General features: G+C 48.3%; 1 pseudogene; it reads left to right on the top strand.

Annotated features, from left to right (window-relative positions):
• Positions 1 to 15,590, top strand: part of LOC124663366 — a 26,184-nt pseudogene extending 10,594 nt beyond the window's left edge.
• Positions 15,591 to 16,739: the final 1,149 nt, after the last annotated feature.

A 16,739-nucleotide genomic window follows, 5' to 3' on the forward strand; every position in this document is an offset into this window, starting at 1 on the left:
TGGATAGATCGATTTGTTGGTGGAGTTCGTGCTTGACGATCCGACTACACGTGCAAAGCTCGTGCGCCAATGCAATCGCTAGGACAATCTCCGGGAGTTACTGATTTTGCGGATGCACGATCAGCTCCGACCAGCGAGGGTCTTAATTCCTACCTGAAATCGAGAACAAGTAAGAACTAAAGATGAAATCAGAATATTGTGAATATAGATGAAAGCTTTATTGAAAAGGTGGGATTCCGAATAGTCGGTCTTGTTCGGGCGTTGGCCTCAAAAGAAGTACACGAGAGTTGCAGCAATGGCTAACTTTTAATCTAATCAAAATCCGAGTCTAAACATGACGGCTATGGGGGTATTTAAAGGAGGAAAAGGTGGGGTTTCGACCAGCCATGCATATGGTGGCCGAACCAAACCCTAGAAGGCCTTTCCCCCTTCAATACGGACTCTAAAAAGTGGTTGACTTAATTCATGCGAAAATGACATGGGCCTGGCCCAAAACTAAAGGTGACGCAGCACCATATTATGCTATGGACGAAATTATGAAGTGGAGAACTCTATATTTCGTCCATGTCTTCATCTCTTCTTATGGTGGCTTCAAAGTCCTGAAATCTCCACTTGTGGCGTCATCTTCAATCCTCAAAGGCTTGCTGCCATCTCCTCCATGTGTGATCATGCTCCAATGCTTGTCCTCCTCATCCATGCTAGGTCCATCATTCCTAAGAGTAACAAACATATCTGATTTAGGCAGCATCATATTCTCATGTATATGAGGAATAGTTCCAAGAAACGAAAGTACCTGATAGGTAAGTTGTTTGGCACGAGCTCGAGTGATTGGTCCTTGTATTTGTGTGGCTGTAGGTACAGCGGTTGTATCAATAGATGGGATGTCCTCATCAAGAGGGCCTAGGGTTTCCCCCTGCAGCCCACCCCCTCCCATTCCTCCACCACCAGCATGGCTCACCACCACCTCGTCGTTCGCCGTACCGCCGCCGATTCGAGCCCACGCGCCGCCCCCGAGGCCCCCGACGAGAGGGTTGTGTAGAAAGATGTAGAACCCTAATATTTTATTTCTATTTTATTTATTTTGGTGACCCTCATGGGGTATATATAGAAGTACATGAGGGAGGAGACTTGGAGTACAAGATGTTATCTTTAGAGTCCTAGTCTATCTCTAACTCGTACACGTATATGTACTCTAACATTCCCCCTGAGTCGTAGCGGGAGTGAAGCGGACGATTGCGACTGGATTTGAAGTCCCGCGCTCTCGTCCTCTTCTCCTCCTTGTCATCATCAGCGTCCCCTTATGGTTCCTTCTCTTCCCTCCCGCAGTCACAGCGGGAGTATCGTGGACACAAGTGACGATGCCTACGCTGTCGACTGGAGTTGTTGCCAATGTGTCACTGTAGACGTAGCCTTGATGTCGATGTCGAGGTAGCTGATTATGATGTAGCCGTGGTCGATGATGTAGTCGCGGTATGTGGTGTAGCCGCTTTCACCGGAGGCGCAAAAAAATGCGCGTTTTTTTTTCCTTTTTTCTGTTTGGACAGAGCTGCAGTCGGGGTCGACGTTTTGCACCTTCAAAGGTACCGTCGGGGTGACGTTTTGCACCCTGAGGGGTACAGTCGCGGGCGTGTTGCAGATGTCAGAGGACACGGTCGTAGGTGAGACCACCAGTTTTGCTAGAGGAAGCCCACCAAGCACACAACGGTTTTGCCAAAATCGTGCACGTGGTTGTAGGGGCTATCACAATAGTGATACCGGGTTGTCGATGCAGTCTTATCTGTCGGACGCGGTCAATGCCGGCGTCAGTGTCGTGTCGTGGGACGCGATCAGTGCCGGCGTCGTGCCTTGCAGTTGTACTGTCATAGGGCGTCGTAGTTGTAACTTGTATGTCCACAATGTGGACGATGTTGTGTGGCGGCGGCGTGGTGTGGACGATGATGTTGATGAGGACCACGGTGATGTAGACCTTGGCGATGATATGTCGGCGATGTTGGAGCAGCATGTCTCGTGTCGACAATGTGTGTCGTTTGAAGGCGTCCCTCGCGGCGATTATAGTGTTGTCGATTGCGAACTTGCATCTCTTTTTACATCGGCCTGGCGTGTGGATGGTGCATGTCGATGTCGCTTCTCGTGGATATGCTCGATGAAGATCTTGACTCGTAGTCGTACAGCTCGTAGATATTGTTTAGCCCAATGTAGTCCGGTTCGGTGCTGTGCAGATGTTGGCGACGGTGCAGCTAGGCTTGGCGCAGACGTGCTGGAGCGACACGGCGAAGTCACAGAAGCTGTGGGATGTGTCGTCGTTGCTCGCAGCTTGGAGTAGTGCGGCTCGTAGCGTGTTCTTCGGGAGTCCCAGCCGGCACCACATCTGAGCGTGCGGGCGCGTGGCTCATCAGGGCCGCCGAGGCACCGACCTCGTAGCCATGTACCTGATGCAGATCAGCGAAAAGAAAACAATCTTCGTGCTGCGGCGGCTGCCTAGTCGTTGAAAACCTGCTCTTGGTCCAGCCAGCAGACACCCGAGTGGCCAGCCCTTCTCGTGGAGAGGCCCTGGTTTTGCCTGGCGCGCGAAGTGGCCTGCAGTCCTGCACGCAGCTAGAGCGGACACAGATTAGCGGGCGGCCGGCCTGCCGTGCTCCACCACAACCCTTGAGTAGATTGATTTGAGGCGAATTTGTGCACTGCTTTGCACCGGACGAGGGAGACGAATCATGAATTTAGGGATTTTATTTGGCTATCAGATCTAATCTATAAAATTTGGGTATTCGAAATTTAGATCTAAACTAAACTATGAACCGATCAGATCTTTGATCATAACCAGGTGCCGCGCCCCCGAGGAGAGAACTCTCCCCGGGGGCGGCGCGATGCGGAAGTGGTAGGAGGACCTGCCGGTGACCATCCCAGGTTGGCCAAGGTTGCCGCCGGAGACATCAAGCTCGGATCGCGTAGTCCGGAGACACCGCACACGCCTAGGCACCACCACAACCGAAACGCCAGCCCTCCACCGCCGACCGCCGAGAGGCGAGGAGAAGAGGGCCTAGGGTTTTCCCCTGCAACCCACCCCCGCCATTCCTCCACCACCAGCATGGCTCACCACCACCTCGTCGTCCGTCGTGCCGCCGCCGATTCGAGCCCACGCGCCGCCCCCGAGGCCCCAGACGAGAGGGCTGTGTAGAAAGTTGTAGAACCCTAATATTTCACTTCTGTTTTATTTATTTTGGTGACCCTCGTGGGGTATATATAGAAGTACATGAGGGAGGAGACTTGGAGTACAAGATGTTATCTTTAGAGTCCTAGTCTATCTCTAACTCGTACACGTATATGTACTCTAACATTCCCCCTGAGTTGTAGCGGGAGTGAAGCGGACGATTGCGACTGGATTTGAAGTCCCGCGCTCTCGTCCTCTTCTCCTCCTTATCATCATCGGCGTCCCCTCACTCGTACACGTATATGTACTCTAACAGGCTGCGCCCTGGCCCGAGGAGGAAGTCCCATGTCCGTCCGCACCCCCCCCCCCCCCCCGCACGAGAGGACGAGGAGTCCCCGCCGCTGCCGGGCAGACCTTGCCTGGCCGCACCACCTGGCGGCGGTGAGGGAGGGGATGGGAGAGGGGGCGGCGGCGCGGTAGGGTTTTTCCCGGCCGCCATGCGGAGGCAACACGGGAGAGTCAATCAGATGAGCATTTTAAAATGCAGTAGGGATGGGAGATAATCTATCATCCATCAAGAGGCACTTACCTGGAAAAACTAGTGACCATTTGTCACATTAGACCGAGAATTCCATATCTATTTGGCAGTAGGTAACAATCTTGAACGTCCGTTTATTAGCAATGTGATAGTTGTATAGCAAATTTTTTTAATGCAGCTCCACAAATCTAAGTTACATATTTGTAGACTAACTAAAATTGCACATTTTTGCCGAAGGGGGTGCAACAAGTTTTTAGCACTAGATGGAAATGCCTACTCGTTTGATAGTTATACTTCCTCCATATATATCAGTTTATTGGTCTCACGTGTAGCTCTAGATTGTCAATTTGACTAACTTAACATGATGTATCTATTATAAAAAATATATTAGTAAAAACTTTAGATGTTATATTTTTTAATGGTATAATTTTTACCTATATACTTTATAGTATATGAGCTCTTTTACGGTGATTGGCACGGAACTTAGGTTCCGTCTAATCTAATCTTGGTTCCGTCTAATCTAATTTTTCGTGACCGTTGATTAAATCGGTGATAAGTTCTATGTAACTTCTATGATGCTATAACAATTCTAAACGGACGATTTTACAAGTCAACTCATCAAATCAGAATCGGATAAAATAAAACAAAGGCTCATCAAATTTTTTGAGAGCAACCATATATTTCATTAATCGAAAATCAAGTTACATGAAGCAACACATGTGGAAACTAAAAGACAAACCGGGATAAAATGATTATCCTGAATTTGCAGATAAAATCCTAAAAGATCGAGAAATACAAAACGATCCCTAGGGTTTCCCTGCAACCACCGTAAGCCGGCGGCCGCCGTCCAATTCCAACGCCGCCGAGACGAACGCAAGAAGAGACGCCGAGCCTCCACCATTGCAAGATCCAAAAGAGCACCATCGCCAACGAGGCTTTGTGAGTCGATGAACGGAGCTCCGTCGTAAGCGGCGAGGCACATGTCGCCGTGGCACGTCGGCCGGGGACGCCCCGTGCTTGTCTTGGACCAAGATACGCTGCCTCCCATCGACGAAGTCGGAGAAGAACGGCATATCCACCACCTCCGGACCAACATATTCGCTCCGAGAAGAACCACCTCGCCCGGCCCCCGGCGCCGTCGTGGACAACGACAAACGCCAGTGACACGTCGAGAAACAGATCTCGCCAGATCTGAAGAACGGCGAGAAGACCAAGCTGCCGACCTGAAAGATCGATAAGCACACGTTGCCAACAACTCCGAGACGCCGCCGTAAAGGTCGCCGCCGGTGTGGGAGTGGAGTTGAGGCAGATTTATTTGCCGGGCGCCGCTCCCACCACCCCAACGACGCACCACGGCAGACAAGCCCAAACTACAAAACGGAGGAGGAACGAGGTCCCCTCCCCCTCCTGCCGCCGGAGCGGCAAGCGGAGGGAGAGGGGCCCAGAGCTCACGCCGGTGGAGATGGGATCTGGCCGCCGCCGCCTGGGAGAGAGGAGCAGGGACAAAACGTTTCGTAGGCTCATCAAATTAGAGTAGAATAGATGCGCTGGTAAAATTCGTTGTATCCTCGGTACTCATGGTGGCCTTCTTTCCAGAGCGCCCACCGCCACCCCTCCCTCCGTCTCGTCCCCCTCCCCTCCGTCGCCGGCGATCACTGGAGAGTCATGGTCACGGTCCCCTCCGTCGCCCCCCCCCCCCCCCCCCCCCTGGCGTCTCCTCCGTCGCAGCCGCCGTCCTCCCATTTGCCGCGAGGATAGCCAGGAGGAGATTCACGGCCCCGTACTCCACGTCGCAGCCCCCTCTCGTCTATCGTGGGGATCGCCAAGAGAGTCACAGACCCGTCCCCTCCGTCGCGGGGATCGGCCTTAGTGCCGCTGGGACCGTCGGGATCGCCGCGAGCATCCAGCGCCCTACTTGACGAGCGCGCGCCGCCTGAGAAGGGGCTACTAAAGCATAATTGGGCACATTTGTCTATAAATTTATTCAAATGTCTAGATTGGTAGACATGTCGCTCGAGTACAATATTGGCACAACATGGTTCATTTGCTTTGTAACTCAGCCGACTTGGTGCTCCACTGGATTTTTCTGTGCGTCTGTTAAATTCAAGCTCAGATAGTCCACATAGTTCTGAATGCACCATTTGATCAATGTTGCTTACTTGATTCCATATGAAACTGGAATAATGATTTAAGTAAGTATGGTTTCCTTGTATAGTTATTGTCTGTTTAACTTAGAGACTGAAAGTAACAGGAGATTATGATTGACAATTGGGTGGTTGTAGTCAAATTAAGCTGTTGTTGGGCCTGATCCCATGGCTATCTAGGTCTATGCCTTTTGCTCTGCTAGGCTGCTAGCTATCAGGTTCACTAAACTAGTACGGTTCACTAAACTTCATGCCGAGATATTCCTGTTCGCAAAAATATTTTAAAGTGAGAGGTGTGATATGTGTGTCTGTCCTCTAGCTAGATGAATTGTTACCGTCGCAGATAAGTTCTGGGAAACATTACACTTATCTTATGCTTCAGCATCCTTTTTGTTAATTAGTTCAGCCCCTTTTCTGCAAGAAACCGACTATAATCTCAGTCATCTAGTATTTTCTTTTACTGTATGAGACTGATATAGTTTTGGTTGGCCTGACCGTGTATGTATGGTTCATTTTCTTTGTACCTTAAGATTCAGTTTGTCGGTCATCCTTTTCAAGTGAATCTATTGAAAATTGAGCTTCCCCATCTGACCTGAATCATGGTTGTAGATATATCATCAAAGAACTTGGACCAAGGGTCAACAACTCGATGTTGTGAACTTTGCATTTGGGGCTGGACTTCTGCAAATATATCCTCAGTCCCTCTTATGAAATCCTGCCTGGAGGATTCTAAATATATACTTCAGATAACCTGAGCACTAGCAGTGGCCAATCTGGGGTAAGACTAGTAGTAATATCGAAAAATTTGAAGTCAGTGTCACATGCCTTAAAGTCTACAAGTAGTCTGTGGGCAAGGCATTCTGAAAGATATAGATGCTTTGTACACATCAGTTTCCAGCATGTGCTTGCTAGCATTGTCTTAAAATTTTGTCATTCTCTTTAGCGGCTTTTGGCGGGGGTTTTCTGCCAGTTCTATTTGTAATACCAATTAATGGGTCTAATATAGCTCCTCTTGCAGATCAACGCATATAAGAAGAGCAAACTGTGCTTCGGGCTGTTATAAAGTGTGTCGAGGACCACAAACTCGAAGCTGAGTTCCCATTGAAGGATCTTCGGACATGGCTGAAAGAATTTGAGAAGGCCAAGACATTAGTGATGATGATGGAGAACTAAAGTATCTTACAATGGTTATGCCACCAATTCTTGGATAATATACAAGCTTGCTGTTTGAAGTTCAGCAAAGCTCTGTTGGAGTGTCAAGTTCTACCGAGATGCAATTTGATGGAGCTGGAATGTGGAACAATAGGTTGAATCGACTTAGATGGTCCAGAATAGTCTTCGGCACTTTGCAATTGAGGTGTATGTTCACATGAAATGCAAATGTATGCTAAGTTTGTTCTAAGGCAGCGAAAGAAAAACCTGAATTTCCTGTACAATGTCCCCTGTTTTTCCAGTGAATTTCCTGTACAATTTCCTCAGTATGTACTGCACAATTTGTTATCAGAATTTCTTCAATATGTACTGGGTGTTATTGTACATATTATCAAGATGTTGTTATCTATGAATATTACAATTTCCTCGCAACATCTGGTTTGTTACATGTCCATTTGTTGTTTATATTTTTCCTGCCAACATCTATATTGTTCCTGTCAATCCATTTGCACACATATCAGCTGCACACACACAGACATTTTCTCCTGTCAAGTTTTAATTCATTTGTTCATGTTAAAATCATACCAATCCCCTTGTTTTATTTCACAACAGCTGCACACACACGTACAGAGATAAATTGACAGATAGCACACACGCTCACACAGATAGTTTTATTTCACAGAACACACATAGAGAGATTTCTATGAAATTGCCAGGTACAAATCCCCTTGTTGACAATGCTGCCTGCTGCTACATCATGCACTACTGCAGAAACGACAACTACTAAAAGAGATTTCCAAATCTCCGGTGCTTGTTCTTCAGATAGAGTGCACACTTCTGCTTCTTCTTCTTCGGACCAGTGTCCAACATACGGTGCCAATAAACCTCCACGGTGGCCGTGCAGACTTCGCCCGCTCTGCCTGCAACGCAGCCACCCGCGCCTCCCCTCGCCGGCCTCGTCCAATGCCGCCGCTCCTCCCTGCGCTGGGCGCCTTGGCCGCTTCGCTCCGTCGCCGTCCCCTTCACCCCACGCTTCCCTCCGTCACGGAGATCGCCCGGAGAGACCCTCCGTGGACGCCGCCTCCGCCGCTTCATTCCATCGCCGTCCCATCCCCTCCGTCGCGGGGATCGCCGGGAGAGACCCTCCGTCCCCTCCACTCCGCCACAGGGATCGCTGGGACAGACTGCTTGAGGCCTTGTTTACTTGTCTGGTATTTTTAGGTTTGGGAGGGTAAAATACCGACCCACAACCGAATCCCGAAAGTTACCGGACGGCCTGTTTACTTCTCTGGTTTTTTTGGGTAACATCCCGGCCCATCCCAGATCTTCCCGACCTGGTGACCTACACCCTCCGGTTTTCTGAACCACGAGGTCGACCCCGTGTATTCTATCGTGGAAAGGGAGACGAGCGACGGAGTCTACGCAACGGCGGCGACCGGTCGCGGGGAAAGGCGACGGCGACGGGGAAAAAACTAGCAGATCAAGACGGCGCCGACGAGATCCTCCTCCGGCGACTGGTCCCCGGTGAGTCCTCGCGCCTTCTCCCCTTTTTCCCTCCTCCCTAGCTAGGGTTTCTTGGTGTCGGCGCCGTCCGCGACGGAGCTCTGGGAGCTCGCCGTCGGTGTCGCTGCCGTCCTCGATGGAGCTGTGGGATACGGCACGCAGGACTAGCGGGCGGGCGGCGTTTGAGCAGCAGGGCAGGGCAACATGTGCGACCTGGTGGCTAGCCCGCACGGGCCGGCATCAGCAGCGGTACGAGGACGGCCGTCGGCTCGTGGCTTGTCGATGCGTCTGCTGCCCGGCACTGGATTACTGCGTCTGTTGATGTGTGTGTGGCCTGTTGCTTTCGAGTTTCATTCATGATCTTCCCTGACCAGATTGCTGCTTGCGTGAACTTGCTGGTGTCTGCATATGTTCCTATTTAACAAAATTATCCATATGCTGTTTAGTATTTACTAGATTGATATGCTAGCACGGTACCTTAGTCTTCTCTGACAAAATGTCACAAACAGACACTTGCTGTTACTGGAGCGATGTGCAGCATTGCGGACATCATATAACTAGAAGCAAGACTAAAATGGAAGTGAATACGTTGCTTACTTCAGATGATTTTCATCTACCTACATGAATAAATACCAACAAGCAAACAGATTTTTTTACATTAGTCCACTAAAGCAATTCTCTGCTCCAAAAATAAAGAACATTCCGGATTGCTGGATGGTTTTACTTCTCCTTGGAGTCTGGCTTTGCAAATAATCTAGTGATTCCTGAGTCTGACGTTGCTTTGGCGCTGTCATGATTCCAGAAAAGGGTCTCGGTGTCTCTAGATAATGTACCATTTACAAGTCTTAGGTGATGTATGCTGCTGTAACTGAAAATTTTCCTTGTTCTTCTGTACTGTATGTATCCAGTACTCTATCCATAGCCATATTGTCTCAACACAGTGTATCATTTATCTAATACATTAGCTATTGTCTGCTCCTTGAAATATAGTTGGAATTTAGTGGAAGTGAAATGAGTTGGGTTCAAGTTTAGATGATGATGATGATAAGCAATCTGTTATCAGTTAAAACGTGCAGGGATTTCTCACGAGTTTTGTGCAGAAATGGACTCTTTTCTGCCTATTCTTTCTTCCATCAAGCATCTCCATTTGGTGATTGTGTTCTCATTTCTATTGTGGAAGGTTTTCACCTAATAAGCTGGGTCTTGGTTAGTACTGTACATAAGCGAGTGTTTCAGCTCTAAATGCTGCACCGCAATAGGAAATGTACATGTATGCCATGTGCACAGGGTGCGGTGCAGCTGGTGACCGTTCTTTTCTTTGTTGTCATGCTTGAGTGCATGGTTTTTCAGTTTTTACTATCAGGTTGGATTGGAAACTTTGTTCCTTTTATTTTTCCTTGTGGTACATGGATTGTCTGATCTCAAGTGCATCAGGATCTAGATCGGTTGCTTCTTTCCTGGTGGTGGTCGAATGGTATTTGTTGGTAACACAATGTTGTCTTTCAAAACAAAAAGGGCTGACCGTGTTGTTGAGTTCATTTGCTGGTTGATATTAACAAGTGTATAAGGATGCTCCCTAGTTGCACTTACTATACATTTGAACTATCTGTAAGCTATTATGTATCAGTACTAAATTTTACCTCTACGTGTATTTCTAGCTGGAGGTCCTCTGGCGGCAGCATGGTTTCCGGCGTTTGGCGGCGAGCGCGCCATGACTTCTAATGATCTTCAAACTACATGACACTGAGTTTATGGCGGCGGTTGCTCATCTGTTGGGTCGAGCAATGTTCTGGTTTGAGAAAATTGTATGGCAAAATTGCATGACACTGAGTTTATGTTAAAGACGGAATTTTTAATTTACTGATTGTCCATTATCACGTCCTAGGATACAAAGGTTGAGTTTTTATCATCTGGTCTCAATCCTGTCATATCCCCTCTCATCCCTAGAAACAAAGTAACTAGAGGGTGTGGGGAAATGAGGGGAAATTAGGGGGGAAATGGGGATTGGGTGAAAGGGGGGTTTTCACCAAATCCCCTCTCATCCCCAAACCCCTAGGGGATGGAAAAACCCTAGGAGTAAACAAGGCCTGAGAGTGAGCGAGATGAGACAGAGGTTGAGAGAGTGCGAGAGAGGATCCGTGAGGTTCACAGAAAATTTGGTGAGAATAATAGGATGTCAGCTCTACGATGTGTGCATATACGATCAATTTCAATCGCTGCTTTAAGATTTGTGTAGTTTCATCAGATGATTCGGCCACTTAAAAAGACATTTGTCTTTTATAATCTTCGTAGAATATATTTGAGGTTCCGATCCTACCAATTTTGGTTCCGGTCCCATAATTTTGGTTCCATCAGTTTGGTTCCGTCTATTTACCACCATCAGATCCTATTTACCACCATCAGATCGGAGCGGATAAACGGTTATTAAAAATACCAACCACCCTAAAACTTGTAATAGTAATAGTATATATATATGTCAAAATTAGCGCGGAAATTCAATTCGGCTCCCGGGTGCGTATGGACCCTCTACTAAAATATCATATTTCGAAATGTCGAAAAATTTTAACAAAAAATTTTACATGTACATCTTCATAATATATGTTCGTTCGTCAAGTTTCACGAAAAATCAATATTTTTTGTGGTCTATATAAAAAAGAGAAAACTTATCTTGTGAAAAGCATTATTTTTAGCACTGAGTTTTGTCTTTTTTACACACGTCACATGATAAGTCGATTTTTTATGAAACAACTTTGTAAGCGTGTAGCACGGGAAGATTTACATGCGAATTTTTGGTTTTATTTTTTTTTAAAATTCAAAATATGTGTAAGATGCATTTCAAAATAGAGCATATGCTCCCATGTTCCAAAACACCACTCCCAAATTAGCGATCTAGGTACACACATAAGCCCTATAAACCAACATGGGGGGAGTAGTTGCTAGAACTAGAAATATTGCTAGAGTGAGCAAGATGAAAGATTGTTGCACTAGCCAAAAAATTACTGCGCTAGCCAATTTAATCAAAAGCTTGAACTGATGAAAGAGACTAGATAGTATATTTATATTAAACACAAGAGCTAGAAGCACCACAAATTGGACCCATATTTTAAGGGCATGTTTGCTAGCCTCGATGAGCTCGGCCAGGCCTCCTGGTGGGACATTTCTTTTGTTGCCGTGTGTTTGGTTGCCGGGCACATACTCTTTGGTCAGACCAATGTGAAACTTAAAGTAGCTCCAGCCTCCAGCTAGCAAGGGCTTGACAGAATCGCTCAAATTCACTGCTTTTCAAGACAGGCGCCCTAGGCAGGTTCAAGATTTCTTCTTACATCTGGCCCAGGTTTCATTTCCCTCTTTTATTCACATATGTAGCGCCAGAGCTATCCAGGCTCGCGACATGCAAACGTCTGGACACTTTAATTTGGACCAAAAGAACGTTGCATACTGGCATCTCGATCGCTCGTCTGGATCACTCGATCGAGGCATGCATGTTGCAAAACAATGCAGATAACACAGCACGTTCTTAGGCTGACTTCATGTTTCACGTGCAAATACATTGTTATCGTGCGTGGGCACAAAACTATGAAGTCATTTCGTGCTTTACTCCGCATGTTTAGAATCTTTTGTTTTTGTCAAGGAGATCAGCTGTCCATGTTCGTTTTTGCTCTTTACATCCGTTTCATGGTTCTTAATTGTATCTAGAGGCTAACCCCTCCCCCTAAATTTAGTTTGGGCTTTCGGGTAATTAGTTAATTAATTAAGCCCATTTCTAAACTGGAGCTGATATACATATAATAATTTGTATCCGACTCTTGTACAATTCTACGATGTCGTTCATCTACCAACTAGCTAATGCGCACCTGCAGCTAGACCTAGAATTAAAACTCAAAACTCGTGAGTTAAATGAGTAACTCGCGACTCGACTCAAACTCGACATATAATGAGTCGAGCCGAGTTTTAATTTTTTCTATTAAAAGAGTTCAAGCTAAACGAGCCGAGTTCACCTACTCATGAGTAGCCCGTTTAGCTCGGTAAAAAATAACATTAGGTTGTACAATCTAGTCAAAGAAGTTAATCCAACCCAAATGGCTAAGTGCCTAAGTCCCGCCGACCCAAGTCCTCTTTGCTATTTGATACTACGTAATTCAAGTACACTTGTGGTTTGTTGACTTTTCTTGCAATGTTTTTTGTAAATATGGTTTATGCCTTATCTACTAGCCTACTAATATTATTCTTGTGATATAATTATTGATTGTTGTGGTTTATCGGCTGTATTTTTTGGTGCCATATTTCTAATGATTGTTGTGTATCACTTATGTCCAAATAATTAAGAAAATGCATAGTATATTATACATGTTCCTTTTGTCTGTTTTAAACGAGCTACTCGTGAGCTACTCGCGAGTTTTGCGAGTCGAGCCGAGTTTTAAATCTAAACTCAATTGTTAAATGACTCGAGTCAAACTAACTCTTTAGTTAACTGAGCTTTAGCGAGTCGAGCCGAGCTGGATCGGCTTGGATCGAATTCCAGGCCTACCTGCAGCCGAACCAAGCTGCTGGCCGAGACAGCGAGGACGGCCGCAGCGGGGCAACACCGTCGAGTAAACCATCACGTACTCGCCTGTTCGGTAGCGCGTAGAGAACTTCGGCCTATCCCATCCTTCAATTTTGCAGCTCCACGGCGTTGTCCTTGTGGCCACCTGCAGAAAAGATGGATATGATAAGCCGGGCGGCGGCGTCCATGGAGGCGACATGATGGGACAGTGAGCTGGGCTGGGGAGTCCACTGAAGGAAGTGAGCTGGTTAGCCTCGGGCTACAATGGGCACCAGCAGGCAAAGCTACAGCCGGTCACTGGAAGAACGATGGAGCCATGGAGGGCATGCGATCTTCCTCTAGTCCCGTGTTCTCCCAAGCGATGCCAGCCATAAGACCAAAATCAAGGTGGAGTCGGTAGACGATAGGTTTGGGCTTGATTTGATCACGGGTGAGAGGATAAATTAGCATAGAACCGTAACTATTATGAGGTGAAGCCGTGGAGAAAGCATCGTACAAAGGCCAGGTTTGAATTGTCATCTGTGAAGCAATTTCGTATCCAAACCCGTTTAGTTTTTATACTGGAGAGTGGATTTGGTGAACAGGAGGTACGTGAGCACCCCTAGCCACCGTTAGATCAATGTTGAGATTGATTCTCTGACTCACGGCCACCATACGGCGTTAATGCCTTTTTCAGCTGTTGCGAGCGCACCCTCATTTTCCTTTTCGTGCTCTGCACCGCACGTCCCATGCTCACCGCCCTCCACCAGCGCGAGGCCGCCGCGCCCACCCTGCTCCTCCCTCACCGACGAGAGGCCCACGCGCCGCCCCTGCTCCTCCTGCCCAGACGGGAGGCCGCGCGCTGCCCCTGCTCCGCCATCCCTTGAGCCCCGTTCACTCGATTTGGGCCCGCCATGGCTGCTCCTCCAGCTCCCGTTGACTGTATTTGGAGATGCGCGTCCGCGCTGCAGGGGCAAGCGGCGGCTGTGGCGCGAAGAGAAGCCGGGGCGCGCAGGGAGTTCAGCAGGAGCACACGCTGCTTAGGCGGCAGTGTCCCGTATGCAATCTCCGTGGTGGAATCCCCCCACTGATTGCTCGTCTGCGTCGGAAACGGCCCCGCGCGGCGCCGCCGCGGCGTGTTGTAGACATGTGCGACTTTGATTTTTGATGAACTATTGATTTACTACATGGAAGCCGCCTCTCCCGCTCGAGATCTGAAATTGAATCAGTCTGCATCAGCTCAACGATTGGAGCGCTCCATCCGATGGATTGGCTTCACGGGATCTTGTCAGCCGCACCCGCATCGCTTGGACGACCGTTGACCACGAGGGCACAAATTTCTGCCGCCGGCGTGGTCGGCTGGGACTGCGTCCAGGACCTCCGTCTCACAGCTTGGCGCTGCGGCGCCGGACGGGATGGCGGATTGGTGGTGTGGGGCTCCAGGCCGTCGGTCCCGCATAAGACAGCGCGCGCTCTACGGCGGCGGAATCAGCAGGCGACCGACGCAGCGCCGTCCGTACGTGGAGGAACCATCCACTCATCGAGGAACCAGCGCAGCGCCGTTCGGGCTTTCCAACCTCCACTGCCCCCTGCGCTCCTGCAGACCTGCCGCTGCCGTTGGTGGCATCCACCTCCGACGAGTTCACGAGGGTGGCCGCCTCCTCCCCCGACGAGTTCCCGAGGGCGGCCGCCTCCTCCCCCGACGGCGCTAGCCTCCTCCCCGACGCGTGCCCGGCGGCGGCGGCCTCGAACCTTCCGACGCGGTGCTTTCCGTGGTGGCTTTGGAAGAGAATGAGCGATTGGTTCGGGTAGAAAAAAAAAGAGCGTTTCAGAGCGATGGGATAAGGCACATGGGAGAGATTAATCAGCATAAAAACCCACGACTAGTCAACACCCTGCTTTGGAGAGGGTTAACGGATTATTGGATGCCGTTAGACACGTGTCGAGTAGCCAGGGGGTCCTCACGTATCCCCCTGTTCACCGGGCTTCATTCCTTTATACTGTATAGTTACGTAGATAATGTGCAAACCCATTCTAAAAACTAAACCGGCCGTCCAAGGCGTACACCACCGGGACGAGGAAGCGGCATAATGTGCACACCGACGAGCAGGGCGGCGAGACGCGGTGGCACAAGACGGGCAAGACCCGCCCCGTGTTCACCGACGGCAAGCTCAAGGGCTACAAGAAGATCCTGGTCCTCTACACCAACTATGGCAAGCAGCGCAAGCCGGAGAAGACCACCAGTTCCACCTGGGCTCCGACGAGGAGGAGAAGGACGGCGAGCTCGTCGTCTCCAAGGTGTTCTACCAGACGCAGCCCCGGCAGTGCGGCGGTTCGGCAGCAGTCGCCGCCGCTGCTGCCCTCGCCGCAGGCAACATCATAATGGACGGCGGCGGTGCAGCTACTGATCACCACCGTCATCATCACGAGGGTGGCAACAACAGCAGCATGCTAAAGGACGCTGCCGGCATGGTGGATTTCTACAGCCCGGACGTCTCTGCAGAACTGATCGGGTACAGCAGACAGACGGCCTCCTACCAACCGGGCGGATGCGGCTGCTTCTGCACATCTGATGCTTAACTTCGAAGTGCACACGGGAGGCACAGGCTTTGGTCCCTGACCAAGGATTGCGAAGCCAACTAAGGCAAAGCAATTCTATTCGTTGACTGATAAACTATATACTTTATTACTAGGTTAGAGGCCCGGTCGCCCGGATACACGTAATGAGAAGGTGGCAGGCAGATAATGGCACTGGGGAGTGCGAGTGAAACGGTACTACTGGATAATAAGGGTGTTGAATGGCCGCACAGTTTAGGGATCAACATTTGTTACATTGTTCATTATATACACATACCTATACACGGACTTAACTTGACGTCTTGACCTACTCTCAGTTTTTTGTTTAATGATGTAATGTTCGCTTAATAAGAATCGTGAATTTTAATACTATTGTTTCTTGTGGCTTTGGGTCATGTGGATAACCAGAAATGACCATATCTTTAAGGAGATCGGAGCAAACCATTTTAGATGCAAAACGAAACTCAAAGACGAGCTGGCTACGGATATCCAACGAGCCAGAACAAAGATGTATTCAAGTTTTCAGTCATGAATTGATTCATGTTCACAATTTTGTTTTTGCTATGTAAATATTAAAATATCCTAGAGTAATTGTTTTCTCGGAAAAAGGGAACATACTCCCTCTGCCCCATGAAACATGTGTTAGATTGGTCTAAATTTAGATATATCTAGATATTATTTAGTGTCTATATACATTTAAACATAGATAACTCTAAGATAAATTTCATAGGATGGAGGGAGTACATGAATAAATGGATAGAAATACATGTGTATGTTTCGGCATGCATTGAGGTACACATGTAATCAACGTATTTGTAGGTACGAGGAGTCAAAAGAACCAAACTTGTGGTTGAATGGTTAGGAGGGGGTAGTGGTACCCCATTCCAACAGGGATGAAACCTCAGTTTGACACTTTGATATCTAATAAAGGCGGAATATTCTTTTAGTGGTACACGATGTCCCATCGGATGAGTTTTTGGACTCTGTCTCTCGGAGGTACTCATATAGGTAGGATATGTGTGTGCGCGTTTATAGTTGTGAGTTTATATACGTATTTATGAGTGATCTTCATTTTTATTGTGTCTCGCGAAAAAGATAAGAGGAGACAACATAGAGAGGGTTTTCAAAGATCTAAGAGCAACTCTGGCGGAT

This window comes from Lolium rigidum, chromosome 6, assembly GCF_022539505.1.
Source record: "Lolium rigidum isolate FL_2022 chromosome 6, APGP_CSIRO_Lrig_0.1, whole genome shotgun sequence".
In the NCBI taxonomy this organism is placed as follows: Eukaryota; Viridiplantae; Streptophyta; class Magnoliopsida; order Poales; family Poaceae; genus Lolium; species Lolium rigidum.